We start from the raw sequence: 11,244 nt of genomic DNA on the forward strand, positions 1-11,244 counted from the left end.
GTTTCTCATATACACCAAACAGATCAATGTCACTTGTTTATTTACCACTGTGAATGCACAGCTAGGTGAATGACAGTGTTCTTCAAACTTGAAAGAAGGAGCATATAACTTTTCTTAAATGTATATATATAGGCAAGAAAGACAAAGACACTGAGACACTCTAGCACTGTAAGGTATGGAGCAACCTACATGGCTTGATATCCACATTGTTTCAACATCCAAAGGTAAGTGGACCTGGAGTCTAGCACAAACCAACTACCACCTGTTTATTAAATAGGAAACCTTTTCAATAATAATGAGTAATAGGAAGGATGCCAAAAGTTCATCCAGAACTAGCTTGTGCATCAGTTCAATGCTAAGTTTATGCACAATCAGCTTTTGTATTTTTTTTATTTACTTAATTTTGTTTATAAAAATCCAGTTTCCTTAACAACAAATCTGGTGTTGAGCGGGAAGAAAAAAGGAAATTATTAGGGCTTCCCTTCTTTGCTCCTGTCAGGAGAAAAAAGAAAAGTCAAAACCAAATCTTAGTAGAATAATTATATCTATTGTCCTTTGGATCTCCTCTTAGGACTCCCCATGACCCATCTCAAGTCAAGATCTTTCTCAAAAAAAGTGCTTTAAGAAGCTTTTCTGTGCATTAGGTATCATGAAATTGATTGATGGGTGACAAATGGAAATTATTTGGTGATTTAGACCAGATCTTGCTGCTGAAGTGCTGGTAGGCTGATACACTAAACCTGAATCTCTTTATGTTAGTATGATTCAGACTGGAAAACCTGTATTTATGCAATGTATTTATTAAATGAGTATTTAGGCTGGGTCTCATATGTCAGTGATGCAGACATAAGCAAACATTTTTTTTTTGCTTCTTAAAACAGAGTATATTAGCTTTTCTAATTAATTTGCAATGTTGTTAGAAGATGGTGCTTATGATGCATAAGACAAGCATACTAATCATAAATGTGTACTACTACTTAGTAGCATCAGTGTCTGCAGTGCAGGCAAAGTAGGGAGTACTGAAATTGGGATGATTTAACTTGGTTTTGTTGCTTTTAACATCTAAAGAAACACTTTTCTCATCTACAGCACTAGTTTTATAGTTTTTCTTTTTTTTCTATGAGAAGTGTTCTTCTAAAAATCTCTAACCAAAACGAGAAGGAAGATACTTCTATTGCATAAGGATGATTATCTTGCACCAGTTTGCAGATCTTTTCACATCTAAAGGCCAAAACAAAGGTCAGAAGGGCAGGCTGGGGCACTGGCTACATCCTGAAGCCCTTACTCAAGCCAAACTCCAATCCACCATGTCGCTATAACAGTTTGTAATATAACAGAACCCATGGGTTAAAATCAGATTTAAACACCACAGACTGCACAAATAAATACCAAAATGCCAGCTCCTATCTTGTAGATGTTCTACATTTATGACATGGTGTAACAGCCTTTAGTGAAAGGAGGGTGAGGGCGGAAGCTAAAGGGAAAACTGAATGAGCAGGGTTTGCATGGCAGACAGGAGTCTTCTCACCTGGTTAGTTCCTATCAGCTGGCACGGTTAAATAGTATCTGTCAGAACTTCAATCACTGTAGTTATAGGTTCAGCTACAATTTTTTTGCATTACTCACAATGTTGCTGCTAACCATCAGCTGGCAAAATTTTCAGTATGTATGTGCAACTTTTTTTGAGCTTTTAACAAAGTTTGAATAAAGTAAGGCTGAAATTAAACTGTTCTGCATGCTCCTTTAAAAAAATCCTTAGGGTGGCTATGATATGCATCAGACTTACTTGTTCATTTTATTAACGCCTTGATACCAGCGTAGGTCCAGGACTCACACCGTAAGTTCTTCAGGCACATGGACAGTCATTTGGTTGGTTGCACAGCACCCAGCATGCTGGGCGGGATGCCGGGCAAGCGTTGGTACTGAGGGGCATGTGTAACGGATGGCTGGAAAGGAGCAGTGTTGGTTCCATCTCAGTCAGCTGGAGTGTGAGATCCAGACTGCCTTTGCCTTTACTGGATGGCTTGTGCAAAGTCACACTACCCTGAGTGCTTCTGCTCACACTCTTCTTTCTCGGCATGCTTGTTTCTCCTTGGTGCCCACCCTACTGCAGGAACAGGGCCAGGTTACATTGCAGTTGGCATTTTTCCCTCTGAACTATGTTTAGCCTTTTTACACCTGTTGGGCAAAGCCCTTGACTAGTGCTTGGGCTCTCCCCACTTCTTTGGGCTAAAACCGAATGGATTCTTTAACACTAGCCTGTGCTTTGGGGTTTCCAGTCTCTAAAAGGGGTACTAAAATGATGGCAAACTTGCCTTGCTGCTGTTCCTAAATATACTGTTCTGTCCCATTTCTTTTTGTCTGGCTTGAATAGCAAGAACAGACTGGTTTCACTTGCAGTTCTCACTGATGAGAACATTGTTATTCTTCTTTCCAGAAGAGCAGTATTTTTTTTTTATCATTACAATTGTTAGATTCACCTCATTGCCCTTCTTTCACCCTTTCTACCATTAAAACCAACAATAAACCTGATACGTGTTAGCAAAGCACAGTCTGTTCCTCCATTGTCTCATCAGAGAACTGGGACACTGCTTACTCCATGATATCAAAAGTAATTGATCTGATGCTTTTAATAATGTCCTAGTTTAAGTAAATGTTTTTCTCTATTTTTCATGTCTAGGTCATAGGTATTTTAGCATCATTTTCCAGATTTTTACATACTTACTGGGTCTTAAGACTATAATTTTATTAATATGACAGATACTGATAAAATAGAAATGTGAAACTTCTGTGTGGTATAGAACCAGAAGTGGTACACAAAACTGCTATAGAGATATTGTATATTTATTTAATGAATTTTTGTTTTGATTCTGATAACACCTAATCAGGGCTAATGTAGTTCTCATGAAATTTTCCACAAGTTATCTTGAGGCATGTATGGAGTAATTGGGAGTTCAAAAAATGTGCTTTAGAAACAGCTCTAGACAAGTACAGTCTGTATTACTCAGGAAGTTGTAACATGTAAATACTTAAAGTGCATCTTTGAAATATAATGATACATAAATTCCTAGTCTAAGCATTGTCAGCACAAGGATGTTATTGACATAGGTGGAAACATTTTGGCGATACAGAACTTGTTTCTTTTCCTCTTTGTTTTGTGAAAGTGAAGTATAGCACTAAAGATGTGAAGGGGGTCTGGTCTTGGCTTGGAGAAATCCAAGAAGTCCTCAGCCCTGTCAATGGCCTGCCAGTGTTTTTGTCCTCTTGAGTCTGACTGGAAAACAACAACTTCGTCTGTGAAAAAATTCAGAATGTCTTTTCTTTCTATATTGGCAGCAGATAATTCCTTTTACATTTTAAAGAGAAACTGTAGAATTTCACTTTCCAAGAAAAGGAGAAAAGATAAGCGAGATGATCCTGCAATGACCAGTTCTGCAGAAGCTCTGGTATTCCCAGGCATGGGGTGAGAAGGCGGGATGGCCTCGCTGCCCCGCAGGGCCTTCAGGCCTGGCACCCACCTGCGAGGCTGGCACCGGCAGCTGGAGCCTCTCTCCTGCAGCCCAGCCCAGACAGCTCTTGATTATTTCTCTCAAGTGGAGTATCTCTAGCAGGAAAGCAAGAAGGACAGCATGGCTCTGTGGTCAGGATGTTGGCTAGGGAGATGCGAAAACCCTTTTTCTCCTGATACATCTGATCAGCCCCAGGGGCATCCCCTTCCTTCTCATCCCGCAAAATCCACCCTGGCCTGGGGATACCATTCATATTTCTGTGTTGTTGTTGCTGTTGTCAAAACTGTGACATTCCTGGGAAACATTCGGTTTAACCAACTGTTATTTTTAAATGGAAAAAAGCTTTCCTCAAAAATGTTTCCACCTGCTGTGCTGAATACACACTCACTCCTGTGCACAACCCAGTCATTTTGGAAGGACCATTCATGGCAGTCGTTATTTGTGAGACCTTTGCCCTGGCCTGATACTCCATTATTTTAATTGGGGAAAATAGTAACACAAAACTGATCAGGCTGTTATGAATTATTTGAGCCCTTCAAGCTACCACTCACTTAAAAATCAGACCCTATAAACCCAAAGCTACTACAGACATCAAGGTTGCCAGCTAATCAAAAAAGCAGTTGTTAAAAAAATTGACATTTTGTCTTCAAACTTCTCATAATTAGTAATGCTGACAACATGTCTGCCAGCTTTGCAGGAAAAGGAAACTTCCAACACTTGCCTATGGACATTTTTATAGAAATAGAAATATGTTTATTTGGTTTCTTTTTTAAAAAACAATTAAAGAGGAGCATAAAACAAATGACTATCATAATTTAAAATCTGTCTTTGTAACAAAGCAGAGCAAAGCCTGCTGATGCTTTCAGTGATCTGACAGAAGCATATCCAGCTAGGAGAGGACTTCAAATGTGAAAAGAGTGTAGGAGAGGTGTCCCTTTCCATCAGACACCAGCTTGTCAGGAAGCCTTTCTCCCACTGGAGCAGCAGTAGGGCCAAGTGGAGCACCACCACCTGCAAGCCAGCCCGAAGCTGGGGGATTTGCACATGCAGGCTAGTCTCCTCCTTCCTTTGCCAAGCACAACACTGCTCCAGAAAGGTGCCCCTGGGGGGGCAAGGAGGGCTGGCAGGGTAAGAGAGGCAATTTAGTCTACTTTAAGACCCTTTTTACAGAATTGTTTGGTAATTACAGAAAATACGTTCAGACTCAGTATTTACATTGTAATTGGATTTATCCAGGAAAATCATTTTGGATTTGGTTTGATAAGGTTTGAATTGCAAAACAAGCTTTGTAACTATATTAATCAAGTCAGTCTGCTATGAGAATGATAGCCTATTTTGCCATAGTGGGACTTTTTTGTTGGTAGACTCAAGTGCCAAAATAAGCAGAAACGATGTGCTTATTCTCTAGGGGCAAGTATAGGCCAGTGTGTTTTCAATTCACCCTTTGAAGACCTACCCACAAAATGATATAGGTGTAAGCCCTGTCAGAAGCTACTTGCAGCTGAGAGGACAGCATGGGAAATGTCTGCACATGGGTCCATGGAGCAGACAGCTGTTCTCTCCAGCCGCAGCTCACCTGCATGGGAAAGCTCAGTTTAGACACAGCATCTGAAGGTTGGCAATGTGGCTCCTTCATTTACTGCCTTTTCAGAGGCTGACCAATGAGACTGAATCTTCACAACCCCGTAGCTTGCAATCCATGACCAAAACTGAAATACATCTAGAGTGGGGATGCTTGCTTAGGGCTCACTGGTGTTGTCCAGCCTCACAGAAGACTCCTGAGTGCTGCATGCTGCTCTCTTCTCCAGAACCCCATGACAGGGCCAGGGAATCACTCTAGCAGCTGTTTCACCCTTGTCCTAAGGGGTCTGTGCGTCTTTCTCCACTACATGCTTGGGAATGCACCCATCCATGACCATGATGTGACTGGTCTGTTCCTGTGGTAGGAGGGTACATAATACTCTCTCTTCTGACCGCACTGTAATGGAAAGCTGAGGAGCTGGAGCCTGTGGGTGCCCCAATAGGAGGTAACAGAGCCTACTAACACTAAAAAAAATCAGACAACACTGCTTTAACATAATAACAAGATGTAATGTAAGCACTTTTGAGGTGAACATTCACAGACGAAAGGTCTCTGCCAAGGTCCTGTCCTGAACCCCTTAATTAAAGGAGTAGTCCTGTTAATTTTGTAAGATTACTTGCCTAAATACATACCATTCCTGTGAAGAAAGTGGTGTATTATTTAACCCTAAACAAATTAGGCTATGTTAAGCGGATTGACATGTGAGGAGACCATGAAAAGATGAAAGGGATCACAGAGGCTCTTTTGTTTTGAATGTTTGTTTGATTATTCTTTACAAGAGTACAGAGTGGAAGATGTTCGCATTTTGTTTTTATCAAAAGTAATCCAACCTTCTCTTAACCTTCGTTTTAGGAGGGTAAATAAGCCAATTTATGGAAATGTCTTTGATTTGTCACTTCCTCTCTGAGAACGGTTGCTGCATGTCCCCAGGACACTCTGCCTCTGGAAGGCTTGTGTCTCCCCAGCACCCCAGCCTGCTTGCTTTCCCTGAGTTTCTCCTGTGGTGCAGATACATCTGAGATCATCTAGAAATCTTCTCCCACTGAACCCAATAGCCTTTTGGGAGACATCTGTGCTGCTTCAGCATAAGCTGGATAAGCAGAAGATAGAAAATAAAACCTCTTTCAGAAGCGTTAGGTGCATTGGTGGCAATGTAAAAAAAAATCGGAGAGAGAGAGAATGATCATTTCATGGTTGCAGTTCCTCATAACTTTCTGCCTAAAGGCACATTTAGAAAAAGTTCAGGCAATACTTTTTTTCTGCAGAATCAGCTATAGAGCCTCAATGCTAGGGTAGAAATAGAGAAGTTAGCACTCAGCCCAACAGCAGAATGTCTCCACATGTCTCTCTGAATTTTGCATTTACATCAGCTGAATGCTAAGTCTTTGAAAACTGTATTTATGTATGGCCATTGGTAATTGTTCATATAAGCATTTGCCAACAACTGCTAAAAGATCTGCATTCTGCTTTTTACTTTGTTTATCTGCACTCAGGTGTTTAGAGCTCTCAAGCCAGATAGGTCCTACACCCAGATATCTTTGCCAAAAATCATGCCTTAGAGAAAAAATAGTGGGTTTTTTTTTCCCCTTCCTGAAATTTTATCTTTCAGTTCAGTTAAGAGCAGGCATGTTATTAGCTGATGGTAGTACTTTACCTTTCCTTTGCCATCACTGACTGCTCACAGGCTGTCACCTTCTACCAGAGTCCCAAGGTATCATATTTTGGAAGTTGGTTATTGATGAAAGGGGCTTTATAAATATATTTAATACTTTATCCCAATTCAGTGAGAAAGGGTGTATCAGATCACTTGTTTCACTTAGGTATGAGCTTCAGAAAAAACTTAGTTAATGATACGGGATAAGAATATAAGTTTTGGTTTCTAAAGAAGCTGACAAATCAAGTCTAAATTAATGGGAACAAAAGAGATATTTATCTAATTTTCTTTCTCCACAACTACTTTTCATAATTGCTAGGACTTCATTTCATGCACTTTCTATGGCAGTGAGGAACTCTTCCACAGCATATTCTAGTGGAGTGCTTTTTTACATATACAAAGCATATTATTTACTGAATGTAGGTTTTTAGATTAAAATATAAATTTGGGTATTTAAGGCAATACAAGTAAAGAGCCATTCCAGGTAACTAAAAGACTCCTTTTTAATTATAGCTTTATTATCACAGGTTTATTAAAATAATTATCAGCAAAATTAATTTCCTTCCAAGGAACAGAACACTGAATTAAATGAAAATACTGAATCATGTGCTAAGATACCCAGTAGAAGTTACATTTATTCAGTAAGCATTGCATCTAATGAGTCCAGTTGTGGAGCTACCCAGTTAATGTATCCTTGTTATGATGGAGTTAGTCTGAATTAAATGCATAGTACCAAGAAAGAACTAGCTGTTCAATCAGCTCTGTTAAGACACTAGGTTTTTAATCTATTACTACCTAAAGCTGCTACATAATGACGCAAATATCTCTGTCAGTGAAGACAGGAACTTGATATCAAAGACTGAGACATCTGTTTTACTACAAGTATCCAAACATCAGGTAATTTCTCTTAAACAATTACAAGGTAAATTTTCTTTGGTATTGGTTTATCCTCACTAATTTTTTAAAAAACAAAACAAACAAAAAGGATGGAACAAATGCTTGAATGAATGACTCTGACAAACTAACGTTGAAGAAATCTCATTGATTTAATATTGTTGAATGGGTTGAGTGGCAAAGCAACTTGGAAGCCAGAGTGAGAGAAACAGAAAATTTAAAAATACAGTAAGCTATAAATAAAACATAAAAACATTTTGTGTGTATGTGTGTAGGGGAGGACCATTACACGTAAGTCAGTGTTTGATATGTGGCATATAATTACAGGAAGTTTAGAAGGTGCCATGATACCTGTCAATTATGAGCAGGCAGAAAATGCAGTTAACATACATAATTCATGAGCATACTGTCCTTTGTTGTTAAGCTGACTGATTTAGCTCCATAACATAACTGCTTATTCAAAACAAGACATTTAAATTTAAATGAAATACTGTTACCTCTTCAAAATGTGTTCAGTTATTATACTGATTCAGATGTATATGTATGCATTCCTAAATGTTAGCATGGAAGACTACCACTACACAAATATGTGTATATATACAACTACACATACATGAGCACACAAATCTGTTGTATTATGAGGAGGAAAAGAGGTGTTATCAGTATCAGTCAGCCCTTATATTCTTGCATGAGAGAATTTGTTAGCCAGTTCTGACTTTTAATAGAAAACATTTAACAATTAAAATTATTTTAATGTTCTTAATATATTTATTGTTTATTCTGCTAGTCTCACACAAATTATTTTCATAATTGCAAATATACTTTAAAATTTATTAAAAATATAGGGTAGAGGTCAATTCAGCTTGATTTCTCCAGCTGTAGCCTTTAATTGTGCCTGCTTGAAGTCAGATGGATTTTAATAAAAAAGCCATCTATCCAGATAAGGGCTAGCAGTAAGTACTGATCAGATACTGTGTGGAGGATTTTCATGCTTTTTTCTGAGTAGGTGTGCCCTCACCTAAGATAAAAAAAGTAAAAAACCTAACATCTAAACTGACATCTACCAAGATTGAAAAAGCCTAATAGAAATACAGAGATTCTGGAAATTACTCGTATCCATTGCTTGGGTATGAAGAGACAGAAAACAGTTCAGTGTTTGCATGGAGACGGATCTGAGATACAACAGAAATTTGTGTACAGTACAAAAAACATAAGGAGGAAAGAAATGAACTGCTTTTATGTACTATTTCAGAATACGAGAAGAAGACACATTGTGAAATCAAAAGGATATCAAATAGGAAACTCATCAAGGGAAATGCCTTCAACATAAAAGAAAGGCTTCCGCAGTTGGAGTGCACTCCCACAAGGTGAGTGGGGGCAAAAAGCTCTTTTGCGTAAGTAGGATTTCTACAAAGTTTGAACTTCTATGGGTGCTGAGTGCATTCTCACCCATATATAAAGGAAGCTGTGAATATTCTCGTTGTGTACGAAGGTCCATGCTAGTGTACCAACGCTGCCACTATCTGATGGATGCATTTCCTTTATGAGGAGGTTGTCTGCATTTGCCTGTGCTGGGTTGGATTTTGGATAGGTAGACGTACTGTGCACCCAGAGTACACTACATCCTGTGTTATTACTAAATAAGCACAAAAGCCTTCCAAGAGGCAAATCCTCTTTACTCAGAAAATTATTTTCCTAGGAAGAATAACAAAATCTAGTAAATGAGATGACATGTAGAGACACATGACATGGAAGTGATCTGAAAATGTGAAGAAAGGTAGAAAAAAGGGCAAGGGATCTGTCCTCTCCTGCACTGCAGTTAACTAAAGACCCTCGCTGGCAGCTTGGCGTTGGCCTGTAACTCTTTCCAAACCTCTATATTTCCATTACGACCTGAATGAGGCCTTGAACAGGTATAAAGTCTCTCACAGCTGAAGGAGATATCCTACCAGTTCAGCTTTGTAAAATGTTTTGGGTTAAGTTTTCAATAGATTGTTGATGGGAATAGCAAAACAAGAAGCAATTGATTACATCCCAGTTTATAAAGTTTTAAAAAAGGCAGGACAGGCTGAAAAACTAGCTTTGTGGGAGGAGCTCAGGCTGACTCCCTTCTGCGCCTCTGAAGATTCCCCTGGTGCCCAAGTACTTTCCTCCCCAGCTGCCAAGGTGTTTGTCCTTGCTGTGGGGCTTCTGGAGCCAATTGAGGACACAGTGGCTGAGGCATCCTTTGGCTAGACCTGGGGAGAAGTTGCAGGTACTGCATCTAATTTTATATTATATCATCCAAACTCATCTCTGACATAAGATGCTGTCTATTTGTTCTAGCAAATGCAAAACTGAATATCCATAATTAAGATCAGGTTTTGGATATGGTGCTTTGGTTAGCTGCAAATAAATTCAAATCAATTTGTCAGCATGTAAAACAATACAAAGTGTTGCCATATTTGTGTCCAATACATAACATACACTATTTATCTATCCATAGAAGCATTGCAAAAAAAAAAAAAAAAAAAGCAGCATATTTTGAAGCTCATGCAGAATAAAGTAATTTCTCATTAGAAGGTAAAGCTGTACTCAAACATATGTGCTGCATAAACAAAACATTTATTGTACTCACAAACTATTTGTATACCCTAAATGTAAAAATTACTGTACTACTGATTATTTCCTCTGAGTACACATAAAATAGTGCCAAAGGGCAGAACATTACCAAACTAGTTCAACCACACCTCAGGCTTCCTGCAGGCTCACTGAGACAATGATCTCCATACATTTACTTGTCTTTGTTGCCCTTTCTCTCACCCTTTGTGATTACTTTACACAGGGCAACTACGTGGGAACAAGATGGCAGGAAGATGAGGAATGTAAGAGCTGGAAAACAACTGCAGTTTGGGATGGGCAGATGTTGTCCCTCTGTAGAAGGATGGAGTAAACCAAATATGTGGACAGTGGTCAAACAGCAGTGAGGGTAAAGACACTGGAAGGCCGAGAAAAGGAAAGAAAAGTTCTGGGAGGTCCTTGCTTAAGTTTTGCCACCAACCCACAGACAAGAACATTCTGGTTGCACTTGATGGTGTTTTATTTACCTAGGGCCAGCTGGGTAATTTTTGTCATGCTTCTGGCTGTACCTCCAAGAACCTTCTCAAGGGCAAATGTGTTTCCTTTGTGTGTGGTAGGCTATGTTGGGTGATACAGCAACAGCCATTGTCCAAAGCAACTAATTGAGGATACCCTTAACAAGTCCCATGACTGTGGTAGAACTTGACACATATTGCCAAAATATTTCTCCCCACTTAGGATTGTAAACACCTAGTTTCTTTAGATTGGTGGTTCATAACTCATTTGACAATGGAGGAAAAACCAAAAATACTTCCCCTGCTCTCCCCCCAACACCACCACCATAATCAGAGGGTTTAAGTCTCAGTACTAGATAAAGTACATAGAAGGGTATTAAACAAAGGGGATGATGTGGAGGAAATATGAAACAACCAGCCCTAGATATGTAAAAGATGACCTTCAGCTAGCAGGGAAAAAGTTAATCTCCTAAAATCCAGCATTCTGTCATTTACCAATGCTTCTACTCATGCATACCAAGTTACTTCTAG

At 39.1% G+C, this 11,244-nt stretch overlaps 1 long non-coding RNA gene across 1 annotated transcript in view; it reads left to right on the top strand.

Annotated features, from left to right (window-relative positions):
* Positions 1 to 11,244, top strand: part of LOC141937570 (uncharacterized) — a 78,322-nt gene that overhangs the window by 51,936 nt on the left and 15,142 nt on the right. The window contains exon 2 of the long non-coding RNA XR_012627008.1: positions 8,892 to 9,006. This is a non-coding gene — a long non-coding RNA (uncharacterized LOC141937570). The remainder of the gene's footprint in view (positions 1 to 8,891; positions 9,007 to 11,244) is intronic.

The sequence above is a fragment of the Strix uralensis genome, chromosome Z (genome assembly GCF_047716275.1).
Source record: "Strix uralensis isolate ZFMK-TIS-50842 chromosome Z, bStrUra1, whole genome shotgun sequence".
Classification (NCBI taxonomy): domain Eukaryota; kingdom Metazoa; phylum Chordata; class Aves; order Strigiformes; family Strigidae; genus Strix; species Strix uralensis.